The following is a 19,211-nucleotide window of genomic DNA, read 5'->3' on the forward strand; positions in this document are numbered from 1 at the left end:
CGCCAGGCTTGTGGTCATATAAATGGGTTTGCTTCGACGGGTCTTGTTAACCACCCCAACCGAACTTCAAAGTTAAACGTGTTTTTTTTGTTTTGTTTCCTTCTGTTGTTGTTTAACGAAACCACTAGAGCACATTGATATATTAATCATCGGCTATTGGATATCAAACATTTGGTAATTCTGGAATAGTCTAAAAGAGGAAACACACTACATGTTTCCATTAGTAGCAAGTGATCTTTTATATGTAGCATCCCACATTAAATTTTTGTGAATAGGATGTATAACCAGTGGTGGATTTAACGAGGGTGGAACTAAATAAGATAATCCTTTGTTCATATTTCACACCAGTATCTCCATCAGCACCTGTCAACCCCCTCCCCCCTCTAGACCCTCTCCACCGTTCCTGTAAATGAAACCATTATTGTTTGTTTCATGATGTGTATCAGATCTCCTAATTGAAAACGACCAAATAAATAATGTAATTAGTCACATTCCTCCAAAGAGACGGGATTTAGCTCAGTGATACAACGCTCGCTCGGAAGTGTCATAGATCACAGGATCGATTACCATCGACGGACGCTGTATGTTTCGTCGTCCTAACCAGTACCCCACGACTGGTATGTCAAAAGCTTTGGTATGTACTGTCGTGTCTAGGAAAATGCATATAAAATATCCTTTGCACATTTGTCGGTAGGAGAATCCCATTAAGTGACAGCGAGTTTCCTCTTTTTTCTCTCTCGACTAAAATTTGTTTTGTTTAACAACACCACTAGAGCACATTAATTTATTAACCATCGACTATTGGGTGTCAAACAATTGGTAATTTTGAGATATAGTCTCAAAGAGAAAGAGATGTTTTATTTAACGACGCACTCAACACATTTTATTTTACGGTTATATGGTTAAGGACTACAAGATTTTGAGAGGAAACCCGCTGTCGCCACTACATGGGCTACTCTTTCCAATTAGCAGCAAGGGATTTTTTATTTGCGCTTCCCACAGGCAGGATAGCACAAACCATGGCCTTTGTTGAACTAGTTATGGATCACTGGTCGGTGCAAGTGGTTTACACCTACCCATTGAGCCTTGCGGAGCACTCACTCAGGGTTTGGAGTCGGTATCTGGATTAAAAATCCCATGCCTCGACTGGGATCCGAACCCATTACCTACCAGCCTGTAGACCGATGGCCTAACCACTAAGCGAGGGCTTTACCACTAGGCTACATCCCGCCCTTCTCTCGACTAAGTGATATCCATGTTAGACACCAAATAGCCGTGACTGATGGTGTGCTAGGGTGTCGCCAGACAAACATTGCTTTACTATTTACATATTGATATTATTCCCCTCCCCCCACCACCACAAAACACGAAACAACAAAAATCAACAATCCAACTATGACATCCAACCTAATCATGCAATCGCATCTATTAAACAAACACCAGTGTTATGTGGTCACTTTATTCTTTAAAATTTAATATAATATAAGTCAAAATATAATTGTGATATTTCAATGCACCTCTAGAGACACATTTTGTATGATAAATTTATGATATACATATTTTTTTTAAACCAAAACCAAAATGAAACTATAATGCTCAACTTATTTTATTTTACTCCATTAAACACAGTGAACAGTGCAGATCTTTTTAACACACAAAGAATGTTTTCAGACACATTTTATATCAAATGTTCTTGGCCTGCGTTCAGTGTTGTGTTGGCACCCCTACGCATGTTCCGGCGGTGAACTGTGTGATTCCACTGAAATAAAACAAAGGTGTGATTAAATTTCTTAATAATTTGGAGACAGTACATTTAACAGTAACAAGCTATTTAAAATCCGTTGTCGTTTTGTTTTTAAAATAGTATTTGTACTAGGCTTCCTTTCCCGGGGCTGTACCTAGCCTGAACTAATTGAGTAGAACAGGACAACACATAACATGTTTTTGATATACCAGTTGTTCTGTTCACAAGAACATTCCATAACATTATGCCAGATGGGCTTAGTTTACAAGTTTGTTGTATTTGTGCAACTCGTCAGTCTCTGACGGGCCTATCCATCTAGCTGCCAACAGTTAACTTGCCAGATTCTGTGGTTTCGCCGTTTTCATACGATTCGTTAGAACGAGACATGATAGGAAACAAGTCGTAATGAACGCTACTCTGTTTAAACAGATTGCAGTTTCCATATTCCCAAGTTAATTATGTGTGTATTCAATATGTTTGCAGTTATATATTACAAACAAGCATTCCGGGAGTACTAGTAAAGCAATGCATGTCTCCTATCGGGCACCACGCATTTTCCTATCTCCTAAGTTCAAGAGCCATAAATCTGTGAAAAAATTGTAAATTGCCATGAAAGTCAAACTTTATTTGTAAGAGAACATGGTCAAACTATACAAACAATTTCAGCTCAATATCTTGAGGCATTGCAAAACAGAAAAACAAGTTTGGAAAACACATTTCAGCTCAATATCTCAAGGCACTGTAAAAAAAAAGAAAAAACATCCGAAAACTATGTGAGATAGACGGACGGACGGACGGACATACAGACAGACAGGCAGAAAGACAGAAGGACGAAGACTAATAAATATAAAATGTGGAAATGTGACACTTGTAACTATGATACTGCACGTTTAAACTCTAACACCTGTACTTACTTGCATCCTGCCAGACATGCGTTGGAATAGGTTTGTCCGTCACCTCCACAGACTGGGTCCTGCACCATGGTGCAGATGCAGAGGCTTGATCCTGAAACTAAACAAGATATACAGACGTTGAGACTTGTAGGTCGATAGAATAACAAGATATACACACGTTGAGACTTGTAGGTCGATAGAATATACAAGATATACACACGCTGAGACTTGTAGGTCGATAGAATAACAAGATATACACACGTTTAGACGTGTAGGTCGATAGAATAACAAGATATACACACCTTGCAACTTGTAGGCAGATATAATAGCAAAATATACACACCTTGTAACTTGTAGGCAGATATAATAACAAAATATACACAGCTTGAGAATTGTAGGTCAATAGTATAACAAAATATACACACACTGAGACTTGTAGGTAAATAACAACACAATAATACACACCTTATGACTTTAGGCTAATAGCGTAACAAAATATACACACATTTAGAGCTATAAGCCAATAGTATAACACAATACGTATCTTCAAACTTGTTGGCCAATAACAAACATCTATATGACATATCACTGACTGACCTTGTTTTGACATGATCAGAATTCTTGGTCTTCGTGTCAGAACAGAACAACACTATGAATATAATTATACAGTTGTTTAACTCTGGTATCCCTTTCTTGCTTCCGTGCTGACTTTAAGTGCACTGTTCAATGGAGTGTGTAGGGATACTTTGTCGGATTTTCTCTCATCACCAACAAACTATTAAGTTAGGCGTAGTCACTCAGAATACTGGTATAGTTTCTTTTGGACGTCAGTATATTAATTTAAATCCAGATAGCTGAGGTCAATGGCGTATTCAATCATACCTGTTTTTTTCCACCACCAGCTATAATGCGACTCATAGACAAAATATACATCCCCACCATAACCCCCACCCCTCCCGCACACGTCAATATGGGTGCCCTCAGTATACCAACCGGCCTCGGTGGCGTCGTGGCAGGCCATCGGTCTATAGGCTGGTAGGTACTGGGTTCGGATCCCAGTCGAGGCATGGGATTTTTAATCCAGATACCGACTCCAAACCCTGAGTGAGTGCTCCGCAAGGCTCAATGGGTTGGTGTAAACCATTTGCACCGACCAGTGATCCATAACTGGTTCAACAAAGGCCATGGTTTGTGCTATCCTGCCTGTGGGAAGCGCAAATAAAAGATCCCTTGCTGCTAATCGGAAGAGTAGCCCATGTAGTGGCGACAGCGGGTTTCCTCTCAAAATATGTGTGGTCCTTAACCATATGTCTGACGCCATATAACCGTAAATAAAATGTGTTGAGTGCGTCGTTAAATAAAACATTTCTTTCTTTCAATATACCATCATGGCTGCACCAATGACTGAGGTGTGTTCCAGGATTACATTGGTGAAGTGTTAAAGGCTCAGACCCTAGTTTCAATCCCTGAAACTGGACACTACGTTTAGTTAATCAATCCCTGAAACTGGACACTACGTTTAGTTAATCAATCCCTGAAACTGGACACTACGTTTAGTTAATCGACAAAACTGTAACATATATTTGGATAAGGTTATAACAGAGAGAAGCTAAAGTCGTATGTTTAAACAGGGAAATACCGTCTTAAAATAACTAGAGATTGTCTCGATAACCATTATTTCTGACACGAACGTGCGTTTTTAGAATTATGATTTTAGGGTATTGCAAAATCCTGGATGACCAGAATCACTGCAGGTTTACGAAAATCAATATTCTAAATAATAAAATAATAAAATGTAAGTACTTCTAATTTAAATTATCAAAAACGGCTATAATAGTGAAAAACACCTCGTAGTGCTTGGAAACTAGGTTCTGTCACTTTAATAGGGTATAAGAACTGCAATAAGGATGTTAGTACTTACCACTGACAAAAGCCAGAGAACAGACAAGGAGAGCAAAGAGAACAGTCTTCATCTTGGAGAGGAGGATTTTTCTGAGTCTGGCAACTACAAGTCTGTCGTCTGCTTTTCAGAAGTGAAGACTGCTGCGAGTTCGCGACTTATATCGCAAATCTAGGACAATAAAATCACCTCTTCACCTGCAGGTGAATGGTACAGCTTGGTCTCTCACTAACAAACGTATTAAAAGCGAACATAAAATTGTTTGTGTATTGTCTTTTGTCAACAGACGATGTTACCTCCTGACATCTAAGTTGTCGAAAACGTATAAACGGGTTCACGAGTTGTATTTTATTGGGTTTGTGGTAAATGTGCAATATCAGTCTGGTACGAATAATACAGAAATCATGTTAGCTCCTTAAAGACGCGGTTTGTGATTAATATTTAAATTATACGACCACGCGGTAAGAGGTAGCATGAACGTTTCTTTATAACATGAGAACACCTTAATGAAAATGCCTAGTATTAATGATAGTCTTTCTTTCTGCATTTCTCTTTTCTTTCTTTTTTACTTGCTTTTTTCAGCTAAAAATGTTTTTAAAAATAAGTAAATAAAAGAAACACCCATTGTATAATACCACAGTGAAGAACTAATCTGTTTATTACGTCCAGAGGTCACTGTATCTCCACAGTGCATAGTGGAGCAATTGTCCACAAAATAGGTCACAGTCTATCACAGAAATTTCCAACCAAACTACTGATGAACACGGGGGGGTGGGGGGGGGGGGGGGGGGGGGGGGAGGGGGCACCCACACAGTCTATCAGTCGTGTTACTGGACAATATAAAAGGTGAAAAAGTGTATTATTGGGGGCCATGTCCCCACACTCCCCACTAAACTCACTCCCTCCCTACCCACACCCACCCCACACCCGCACACACATAAACCCACGCACCCACCTATCTTCGCCTACGTCAGTGAGATAAACTAAACATAATACATGTGCCTTGTTTGCAGGCAGTCACTCTTTTCACGGTGGACTGATGGTGCGACATTTAAAATTGCGTGTTGAGTGCTTGCTCGAGGTGCTTGCGTCGCATGACCGAATCATATTGGTGGATCCATTCAACTGATTGTTTTTTCTTGTTTCAAGCACAGCTGGTGAAAGGCCGTGGTATGTGCTTTCCTGTCTGTAGGTAAGTGAATATAAAAGATCCCTTGCTGCATTGGGGAAAATGTAGCGGGTTTCCTCTGATAACTTCGTGTTAGAATTACAAAATGTTTGACATCCACTAGCCGATTACTAATTAACAAATGTGCTCTAGTGGTGTCGTTAAACAAAACAAACTCAAGAACCAAAAATCTGACCAATGGGTGGTTGTTCTGACGACATATTCTGTCAGTGCTTTAGTCCAAAATGGATGACAGCATGATAGCCAGAATATCGAAATTGCAATTTATCTCATTTTATATCACCTAGTGAAAATATTTATGACAGTCGAGTGACTGAGTTTTAGTTGTAAAGAAATTCATTTATAACAATCTATTGTTAACCGAGATTTTATATTGTTATTTACAACCCAGTTGACAATAAAAATGAAGGAAGATGTGGCCATACAGTGCATTCTATTTTACTTGTACACTATTGTTTCTTTCAATTATTGGTTTTAGGCTGCCAGGAATTCAATTATCGCTAATGCAAGTATATTTTATCATTGCTTGAATCCAAAATGATGCGTTCATCACTTAATTTTTGTATTTACCATAGATGTATTTTTCGTGCTGGGGTGTCGTTAAACATTCATTCATTCATTCCAAAATGATGCAAGGTTGATCACATGGATGTTTAATTTAGCACCAGAGTCAAATCTTAATGACAAAACACCTGACAGTGAGTTTTGGGTTTTAATCAGTTGCTTCATTTTATATTGTTTTATGGGGTGGGGGAACAAAGAATGCAAAACCACACCCAAGCAAGACCAGCATGTATGTGAGTGTGTGTGTGTGGGAGGGGGGGGGGTAGCAACCATCATTTATAAACTAATAATTATAATAAACAACTTGTAAAGCGTCCATGGGCATGCACAGACATGCGCATTAACAACAAAAGAAAAAACCATAAACAAGTGTGATTTTAGTTTGCATGCAGAAGTGATAGTGAGGTCTGTTAGCAATATTTTGGGGACAAGCTGGACAAAAGTGCTAATTTTTACCAAAGATTCAAATCAGTGTGTAGATCAAAAAAGATTTCTCAAGAACCAAGCATCTGACTGGTGTGTACCGGCCTCGGTGGCGTCGTTGTAGACCATCGGTCTACAGGCTGGTAGGTACTGGGTTCGGATCCCAGTCGAGGCATGGGATTTTTAATCCAGATACCGACTCCAAACCCTGAGTGAGTGCTCCGCAAGGCTCAATGGGTAGGTGTAAACCACTTGCACCGACCAGTGATCTATAACTGGTTCAACAAAGGCTATGGTTTGTGCTATCCTGCCTGTGGGAAGCGCAAATAAAAGATCCCTTGCTGCTAATCGGAAGAGTAGCCCATGTAGTGGCGACAGCGGGTTTCCTCTCAAAATCTGTGTGGTCCTTAACCATATGTCTGACGCCATATAACCGTAAATAAAATGTGTTGAGTGCGTCGTTAAATAAAACATTTCTTTCTTTCTGACTGGTGTGTGGCTGTTGTGACATCATAATTCAAAATGGCCTCCAATAGAAATTGCTTCACAAATGTTTAGCATTTTATTATTCCTATAAAGATATTTTAACATTTGATATAGTGTCTGTCCTCATGGCAAAGTAAAAGTATATAGTACATTTGATATGAATGGTCTTTGTGACGAGTGGGCGTGTGATACTGATCTAAATATCACTATTAATATTTACGTTATTTATGTTCACATTCTAGACTTTTTTAATTGTATATTTAAATGTGATTTATATCATATAGCTAGGTATTGGAAGTGTGGATAATATCCTTACATTACTATTGTTGCTATCATACAAATAAAACTATTATTCAAAGCTATAGAAAATATATGAATTTATGTATTTTGAAGATTCCCTAGCAGGTTGTAATTATGTTATCAATTTGCAGACATTTATATTATTAATCAACTTTATTATACAATGTATACAACGTATATGGGTTTTTTTTTAATCAAAATAATTCTGTTCTTCTCCCATTGGTTCTTAAGACGATAAACGAGTAGAGAATGTTTTTAAACAATTTTACAGACTATTTGAAATCTAGTCGATTCCTGTTTTGGCATGTAATTATCCACTATTTTCCATATTCCAGAGTGTATTGTGGAAGAGGCTATCGACCCACAGTGTAGACAAATGTATCGTTATGTTGTTAGTCTTCGTCTGAAAAAGTGGCCATGGAATACCTGTGGTAATATCTTGAGAGGTTCACGATAGACTGAAGCTCTCTCAGAAACAGCTGGAATCATTGACCAATTTTAGTCATATATGATGTGCATGTCTGGCCCATGTTATACGCAACATGAACCAAACATACCCACAAGTGACCATTTTGTGCCAGAAATGTGCATGTGTCTACTGAAAGTAAAGATTCATATGGCTGGAAGATGGAAATAAGAGTCATTCAAAAGTGCTTTAGTACTGGGATATAGTGCTACAAAGTGACCTCAAACCGTATACTCAATATTTCACCTTACAACACCTACTCTCATGCCCAAAGGACTGTTAAAGGACGTTTTTCTTTGCATTGATCACTACAATTACTGTATATGGTTGCCTGTACCTCTAAGTCACTGCCGTGTATTATGTATCCTATAAAGCAAGCGCTCCACAAGGGTCGAGTTATTCAGGAAATATTTCACCATTTTACTGCAATGTCAAATACGAAAATTCATGATCCGCTCCTCCCCAACCCCACCCCCCCCACCCCCCACTACCCTTCTAAAAATGAAGAGGGAAAGTGGAATAATAAGTTAACTGAAAATCCATCGCAAATAATGGATCACTCTTGCATGAATTTGTTGGTTGAAAATCTGGTTCTTGAGATTTTGTGTAATCTACACACCAGTGTGGGTCTCTAGTGAAATGGCATTTTTGTCCAGTCGTCCCCAAACAGCCCCAATGTGACGTTAACAGACCTGACTATGGTAGATTTCACTAGATTGAAAGAATGTAAGATTGCCAAAAAGAGTGTAACTTAAAAAAACCATTCTTACATTTTTAAGTTGAAAGAAAAAAATAAGCAAGCAAAATAAAACATGGAAGGAGTCTGTGGAAATCATAAATGAATATGTAATCATAATTTGAAAAATTATAGTATTCAATTTACCAAATTAAATGTAAATAACACCAAAAAATAAATCAATAAATATATTAATTGGTGAACATTAAACAAAAAAGTGGCCAGCGCTGTAGTTTGAATTGCAAGCCAAACACTAACACTGCCGTAATCCACAATCACACATCTCCCCTACCCCAACTGTTTTATATTTGCATGTTGCCCCATAACACAACTCACAGATGTGGTTTTAACCCCCTTCCCTACCCCATCTCAATATAAAATCATGGTTATGCCAATGAACACAAATAATATAGGACTGTTTAATTAATGACACCACAGCAAGCACACCATTTAACTTACGGGTAAACAAACACTCTTCAAATTGTGACTGCACAATTGAGAAACACACTTCGTAGTGACGCCTATTGATCAATGTTGCAAATCAATACATGCAGAAAACTATCCATCTTGGGACACCTATAATCCAAGGCTGCCAGAGCAACAAGACATCCCAGTTCCAAGTTCTTTTAACACATATATTGTACATATCCTTAAAGATAAAAAGTCTACATCATTTAAAAACTACCTAACGAACAGAATACATAGAAAGATGCAAATTATTATAATACTCTGATACTCGTCTGCATTGCTAAAACATGATCAAAAACCAAAACTATAGACAAGTTTTAACAAAACTACGTATATTTGCACATAACCTGGAAATAGAAAAAGGACGTTCCAAAAATGTTGCTAGAGAACTTAAACTTTGCAAATTAGGTGGTGAAGAAATAGATTGCGAAATCCATTATACATACAAAGAAATAGAACATACACATTTCACATCACTGAGTGAAAATATACATACATAGAAATAGAACATACACATTTCACATCACTGAGTGAAAATATACATACATAGAAATAGAACATACACATTTCACATCACTGAGTGAAAATATACATACAAAGAAATAGAACATACACATTTCACATCACTGAGTGAAAATATACATACAAAGAAATAGAACATACACATTTCACATCACTGAGTGAAAATATACATACAAAGAAATAGAACAATAGAAATAGAACATACACATTTCACATCACTGAGTGAAAATATACATACATAGAAATAGAACATACACATTTCACATCACTGAGTGAAAAGATACATACATAGAAATAGAACATACACATTTCACATCACTGAGTGAAAATATACATACATAGAAATAGAACATACACATTTCACATCACTGAGTGAAAATATACATACAAAGAAATAGAACATACACATTTCACATCACTGAGTGAAAAGATACATACAAAGAAATAGAACATACACATTTCACATCACTGAGTGAAAAGATACATACATAGAAATAGAACATACACATTTCACATCACTGAGTGAAAAGATACATACATAGAAATAGAACATACACATTTCACATCACTGAGTGAAAATATACATACAAAGAAATAGAACATACGCATTTCACATCACTGAGTGAAAATATACATACATAGAAAGAGAACATACGCATTTCACATCACTGAGTGAAAATAGACATACAAAGAAATAGAACATACACATTTCACATCACTGAGTGAAAATAGACATACATAGAAATAGAACATACACATTTCACATCACTGAGTGAAAATAGACATACATAGAAATAGAACATACACATTTCACATCACCGAGTGAAAATATACATAGAAATAGAACATACACATTTCACATCACTGAGTGAAAAGATACATACATAGAAATAGAACATACACATTTCACATCACTGAGTGAAAATATACATATCTCAAACAATACCACAGAGTAGACAATAACATACATACAAAGAAATAGAACAATAGAAATAGAACATACGCATTTCACATCACTGAGTGAACATATACATACAAAGAAATAGAACATACACATTTCACATCACTGAGTGAAAATATACATACATAGAAATAGAACATACACATTTCACATCACTGAGTGAAAATATACATACACAGAAATAGAACATATACATTTCACATCACTGAGTGAAAATATACATACATAGAAATAGAACATACACATTTCACATCACTGAGTGAAAATATACATACATAGAAATAGAACATACACATTTCACATCACTGAGTGAAAATATACATACATAGAAATAGAACATACACATTTCACATCACTGAGTGAAAATATACATACATAGAAATAGAACATACACATTTCACAGACATACAGACTTGAGTGTAACCAACCACTGAGTGAAAATATACATACAAAGAAATAGAACATACACATTTCACATCACTGAGTGAAAATATACATACAAAGAAATAGAACGATAGAAATAGAACATACACATTTCACATCACTGAGTGAAAATATACATACATAGAAATAGAACATACACATTTCACATCACTGAGTGAAAAGATACATACATAGAAATAGAACATACACATTTCACATCACTGAGTGAAAAGATACATACATAGAAATAGAACATACACATTTCACATCACTGAGTGAAAATATACATACATAGAAATAGAACATACACATTTCACATCACTGAGTGAAAATATACATAAAAGAAATAGAACATACACATTTCACATCACTGAGTGAAAAGATACATACATAGAAATAGAACATACACATTTCACATCACTGAGTGAAAAGATACATACATAGAAATAGAACATACGCATTTCACATCACTGAGTGAAAATATACATACAAAGAAATAGAACATACGCATTTCACATCACTGAGTGAAAATATACATACATAGAAATAGAACATACGCATTTCACATCACTGAGTGAAAATAGACATACAAAGAAATAGAACATACACATTTCACATCACTGAGTGAAAATAGACATACATAGAAATAGAACATACACATTTCACATCACTGAGTGAAAATATACATAGAAATAGAACATACACATTTCACATCACTGAGTGAAAATATACATACAAAGAAATAGAACATGCACATTTCACATCACTGAGTGAAAATATACATACATAGAAATAGAACATACACATTTCACATCACTGAGTGAAAATATACATACAAAGAAATAGAACGTACGCATTTCACATCACTGAGTGAAAATATACATACAAAGAAATAGAACAATAGAAATAGAAGATACACATTTCACATCACTGAGTGAAAATATATATACATAGAAATAGAACATACACATTTCACATCACTGAGTGAAAATATACATACATAGAAATAGAACATACACATTATCTCAAACACACAGATTAGAACAAGAACACATTTCACATCACTGAGTGAAAATATACATAGAAATAGAACACACACATTTCACATCACTGAGTGAAAATATACATACATAGAAATAGGACATACACATTTCACATCACTGAGTGAAAATATACATACAAAGAAATAGGACATACACATTTCACATCACTGAGTGAAAATATACATACATAGAAATAGAACATACACATTTCACATCACTGAATGAAAATATACATACAAAGAAATAGAACATACACATTTCACATCACTGAGTGAAAATAGACATACATAGAAATAGAACATACACATTTCACATCACTGAGTGAAAATATACATAGAAATAGAACATGCACATTTCACATCACTGAGTGAAAATATACATACAAAGAAATAGAACATGCACATTTCACATCACTGAGTGAAAATATACGTACATAGAAATAGAACATACACATTTCACATCACTGAGTGAAAATATACATACAAAGAAATAGAACATACACATTTCACATCACTGAGTGAAAATATACATACAAAGCAATAGAACAACAGAAATAGAACATACACATTTCACATCACTGAGTAACCATTATCTCAAACAATACCACACATTAGACAATAACAAAGAAATAGAACATACATTTCACAGACTGAGTGAACCATATACATACAAACAATACCACAGATTAGAAAATAACATAAACATCAGAACATACAGACTTGAGTCACCATTATCTCAAACAATACCACAGATAGACAATAACAAACATCAGAGACACACAGACTTGAGTGTAACCATTATCTCAAACAATACCACAGATTAGACAATAACAAAAAATCAGATACATACATTATCTCAAACAATACCACATTTAGACAATAACAAACATCATAGACATACAGACTTGACACCATTATCTCAAACAATACCACAGAATAGACAATAACAAACATCAGAACATACAGACTTGACACCATTATCTCAAACAATACCACAGATTAGACAATAACAAACATCAGAGACATACAGACTTGAGTGAAACCATTATCTCAAACAATACCACAGAATAGACAATAACAAACATCAGAGACATACAGACTTGAGTGTAACCATTATCTCAAACAATACCACAGATTAGACAATAACAAACATCAGAGACATACAGACTTGAAATAACCATTATCTCAAACAATACCACAGAGTAGACAATAACAAACATCAGAGACATACAGACTTGAGTCTACCCATTATCTCAAACAATACCACAGAATAGACAATAACAAACATCAGAGACATACAGACTTGAGTGTAACCATTATCTCAAACAATACCACAGAATAGACAATAACAAACATCAGAGACATACAGACTTGAGTGTCACCATTATCTCAAACAATACCACAGATAGACAATAACAAACATCATTTCACATACAGACTTGAGTGTAACCATTATCTCAAACAATACCACAGATTAGACAATAACAAACATCAGAGACATACAGACTTGAGTCTAACCATTATCTCAAACAATACCACAGATTAGACAATAACAAACATCAGAGACATACAGACTTGAGTGTAACCATTATCTCAAACAATACCACAGATTAGACAATAACAAACATCAGAGACATACAGACTTGAGTGTAACCATTATCTCAAACAATACCACAGATTAGACAATAACAAACATCAGATACATACAGACTTGAGTGTAACCATTATCTCAAACAATACCACAGATTAGACAATAACAAACATCAGAGACATACAGACTTGAGTGTAACCATTATCTCAAACAATACCACAGAATAGACAATAACAAACATCAGAGACATACAGACTTGAGTCCAACCATTATCTCAAACAATACCACAGATTAGACAATAACAAACATCAGAGACATACAGACTTGAGTGTAACCATTATCTCAAACAATACCACAGCATAGACAATAACAAACATCAGAGACATACAGACTTGAGTGTAACCATTATCTCAAACAATACCACAGATTAGACAATAACAAACATCAGAAACATACAGACTTGAAGTAGAACCATTATCTCAAACAATACCACAGAGTAGACAATAACAAACATCAGAGACATACAGACTTGAGTTTAACCATTATCTCAAACAATACCACAGATAGACAATAACAAACATCATTTCACATACAGACTTGAGTGAACCATTATCTCAAACAATACCACAGATTAGACAATAACAAACATCAGTGACATACAGACTTGAGTGTAACCATTATCTCAAACAATACCACAGAGATAGACAATAACAAACATCAGAGACATACAGACTTGAGTGTAACCATTATCTCAAACAATACCACAGATTAGACAATAACAAACATCAGAGACATACAGACTTGAGTCTAACCATTATCTCAAACAATACCACAGATTAGACAATAACAAACATCAGAGACATACAGACTTGAGTGTAACCATTATCTCAAACAATACCACAGATTAGACAATAACAAACATCAGATACATACAGACTTGAGTGTAACCATTATCTCAAACAATACCACAGATTAGACAATAACAAACATTTCACATACAGACTTGAGTGTAACCATTATCTCAAACAATACCACAGATTAGACAATAACAAACATCAGATACATACAGACTTGAGTGTAACCATTATCTCAAACAATACCACAGATTAGACAATAACAACCATCAGATACATACAGACTTGAGTCCAACCATTATCTCAAACAATACCACAGATTAGACAATAACAAACATCAGAGACATACAGACTTGAGTGTAACCATTATCTCAAACAATACCACATACATACATAGACAATAACAAACATCATTTCACATACAGACTTGAGTGAACCATTATCTCAAACAATACCACAGATTAGACAATAACAAACATCAGAGACATACAGACTTGAGTGTAACCATTATCTCAAACAATACCACAGAATAGACAATAACAAACATCAGAGACATACAGACTTGAGTGTAACCATTATCTCAAACAATACCACAGATTAGACAATAACAAACATCAGAGACATACAGACTTGACACCATTATCTCAAACAATACCACAGATAGACAATAACAAACATCAGAGACATACAGACTTGAGTGTAACCATTATCTCAAACAATACCACAGATAGACAATAACAAACATCAGAGTGACATACAGACTTGAGTAGTAACCATTATCTCAAACAATATCACAGAGTAGACAATAACAAACATCAGAGACATACAGACTTGATAACCATTATCTCAAACAATACCACAGAATAGACAATAACAAACATCAGAGACATACAGACTTGAGTGTAACCATTATCTCAAACAATACCACAGAATAGACAATAACAAACATCAGAGACATACAGACTTGAGTGTAACCATTATCTCAAACAATACCACAGATTAGACAATAACAAACATCAGAGACATACAGACTTGAGTGTAACCATTATCTCAAACAATACCACAGATTAGACAATAACAAACATCAGAGACATACAGACTTGAGTGTAACCATTATCTCAAACAATACCACAGATTAGACAATAACAAACATCAGAGACATACAGACTTGAGTGTAACCATTATCTCAAACAATACCACAGATTAGACAATAACAAACATCAGAGACATACAGACTTGAGTCCAACCATTATCTCAAACAATACCACAGAATAGACAATAACAAACATCAGAGACATACAGACTTGAGTGTAACCATTATCTCAAACAATACCACAGATTAGACAATAACAAACATCAGAGACATACAGACTTGAGTCCAACCATTATCTCAAACAATACCACAGATTAGACAATAACAAACATCAGATACATACAGACTTGAGTGTAACCATTATCTCAAACAATACCACAGATTAGACAATAACAAACATCAGAGACATACAGACTTGAAATAACCATTATCTCAAACAATACCACAGAGTAGACAATAACAAACATCAGAGACATACAGACTTGAGTGTACACCATTATCTCAAACAATACCACAGAATAGACAATAACATACATCATTTCACATACAGACTTGAAAATAACCATTATCTCAAACAATACCACAGATTTAGACAATAACAAACATCAGAGACATACAGACTTGAGAACAACCATTATCTCAAACAATACCACAAAATAGACAATAACAAACATCAGAACATACAGACTTGAGTTTCACATCATTATCTCAAACAATACCACAGATAGACAATAACAAACATCATTTCACATACAGACTTGAGTGTAACCATTATCTCAAACAATACCACAGATTAGACAATAACAAACATCAGAGACATACAGACTTGACATTTCACATCACTGAGTGAAACAATACCACACATTAGACAATACAACATACACATTTCACATCACTGAGTGAAAATTATACATACAATAGACAATAGAACATAACACATTTCACATCACTGAGTGAAAATATACATACAAAGAAATAGAACAAACACATTTCACATCACTGAGTGAAACCATTACATACAAACAATAGAACATACACAGACATCACTGAGTCAAAACATACATACTAGAGTAGAACATATCTCACATTTCACATCACTGAGTGAAAATAACATACATCAGAGAAATAGAACATTGACATTTCACATCACTGAGTGAAAATATACATACCACAGAAATAGAACAATACACATTTCACATCACTGAGTGAAAATATACATACAAAGAAATAGAACATACACATTTCACATCACTGAGTGAAAATATACATAACAGAAATAGAACATACACATTTCACATCACTTGAGTGAAAATATCTCAAACAATACCACAATAGACAAGAACATACATCATTTCACATCACTGAGTGAAAATATACATACAATAGAAATAGAACATACACATTTCACATCACTGAGTGAAATATACATACTTGAAATAGAACCATTATCACATTTCACATCACTGAGTGAAAATATACATACATAGAAATAGAACATACACATTTCACATCACCTGAGTGAAAATATACATACATAGAAATAGAACATACACATTTCACATCACTGAGTGAAATATATACAAAGAAATACAATAGAAATAGAACATACACATTTCACATCACTGAGTGAAAATATACATACAAAGAAATAGAACATAACACATTTCACATCACTTGAGTGAAAATATACATACATAGAAATAGAACATACACATTTCACATCACTGAGTGAAAATATACATACAATAGAAATAGAACATACACATTTCACATCACTGAGTGAAAATATACATACATAGAAATAGAACATACACATTTCACATACACTGAGTGAAAATATACATACAATACCAGAAATAGAACATACACATTTCACATCACTGAGTGAAAATATACATACATAGAAATAGAACATACACATTTCACATCACTGAGTGAAAATATACATACATAGAAATAGAACATACACATTTCACAACACTGAGTGAAAATATACATACAAAGAAATAGAACATACACATTTCACATCACTGAATGAAAATATACATACATAGAAATAGAACATACACATTTCACATCACTTATTCGGAAAAAGTAAAATGTATTCTTGAATATAATCCAAACACCACGTTGCGGGTATAAAAATTCATACATGAATTAATAGTACAAAGATTAAAAAACATCTGCAGACTCCTTGCCCGAGTCAAAGGATTTCGTTAAGTATTTTCTATATAGCTATTTAGCTGATCATTAGGCTACTGTATTGTTATCATAATGTGTGTCTTGTGTAGCTGTGTGTGTGTGTGTGCGCGCGCGCGCGCGTGCGCGTATGTGTACATATATATATATATATATATATATATATATATATATATATATATATATATATATATATATGTGTGTGTGTGTGTGTGTGTGTGTGAACGTGTGTGTGTGAACGTGTGTGTTTGTGTGTGAACGTGTGTGTGTGTGTGTGTGTGTGTGTGCGTGAGTGAGTGAGTGAGTGTGTGTATGTGTATTTATGTCTGTGTGACATATGGATGCAGATATGTTTATTAAATCTGTTTTTATTGATGTTATAACCAAATTTAATGTGTTAAAGGTGAAAAAAGGAAGGGAGGTCATGTTCTTTTTTACTTAGATTTTAAACAATGTGATTGTTGTGACTGAATTGGTTATCTTAGTAGGGTATTACTATTCATAGTCTTCAAAGATATTAAAATGTTGTAAATGACAGTTGACCTGTTTACAGAATATTTGATTGATAGTTAAAACGTCGCCTTGGACGTCTGATATTAAAATGTTGTAAATGACAGTTGAACTGTTTACAGAATATTTGATTGATAGTTAAAACGTCGCCTTGGACGTCTGATATTAAAATGTTGTAAATGACAGTTGACCTGTTTACAGAATATTTGATTGATAGTTAAAACGTCGCCTTGGACGTCTGATATTAAAATGTTGTAAATGACAGTTGAACTGTTTACAGAATATTTGATTGATAGTTAAAACGTCGCCTTGGACGTCTGATATTAAAATGTTGTAAATGACAGTTGAACTGTTTACAGAATATTTGATTGATAGTTAAAACGTCGCCTTGGACGTCTGATATTAAAATGTTGTAAATGACAGTTGAACTGTTTACAGAATATTTGATTGATAGTTAAAACGTCGCCTTGGACGTCTGATATTAAAATGTTGTAAATGACAGTTGACCTGTTTACAGAATATTTGATTGATAGTTAAAACGTCGCCTTGGACGTCTGATATTAAAATGTTGTAAATGACAGTTGACCTGTTTACAGAATATTTGATTGATAGTTAAAACGTCGCCTTGGACGTCTGATATTAAAATGTTGTAAATGACAGTTGACCTGTTTACAGAATATTTGATTGATAGTTAAAACGTCGCCTTGGACGTCTGATATTAAAATGTTGTAAATGACAGTTGACCTGTTTACAGAATATTTGATTGATAGTTAAAACGTCGCCTTGAACGTCTGATATTAAAATGTTGTAAATGACAGTTGACCTGTTTACAGAATATTTGATTGAT

At 34.7% G+C, this 19,211-nt stretch overlaps 2 long non-coding RNA genes across 2 annotated transcripts; both read right to left on the reverse strand.

The window, feature by feature from the left end:
- Positions 1 to 1,462: 1,462 nt before the first annotated feature.
- On the reverse strand, positions 1,463 to 3,216 carry LOC121374856. Its single transcript, XR_005958246.1, has 3 exons — positions 3,103 to 3,216; positions 2,659 to 2,755; positions 1,463 to 1,759 (listed from the first exon to the last, which is right to left on the reverse strand). It is a non-coding gene; the product is annotated as an uncharacterized LOC121374856 (long non-coding RNA).
- Positions 3,217 to 16,862: 13,646 nt separating this feature from the next.
- On the reverse strand, positions 16,863 to 17,389 carry LOC121375706. Its single transcript, XR_005958346.1, has 3 exons — positions 17,330 to 17,389; positions 17,170 to 17,219; positions 16,863 to 16,906 (listed from the first exon to the last, which is right to left on the reverse strand). It is a non-coding gene; the product is annotated as an uncharacterized LOC121375706 (long non-coding RNA).
- Between the last annotated feature and the right edge of the window lie 1,822 nt (positions 17,390 to 19,211).

Source organism: Gigantopelta aegis, chromosome 6 (assembly GCF_016097555.1).
Source record: "Gigantopelta aegis isolate Gae_Host chromosome 6, Gae_host_genome, whole genome shotgun sequence".
Classification (NCBI taxonomy): domain Eukaryota; kingdom Metazoa; phylum Mollusca; class Gastropoda; order Neomphalida; family Peltospiridae; genus Gigantopelta; species Gigantopelta aegis.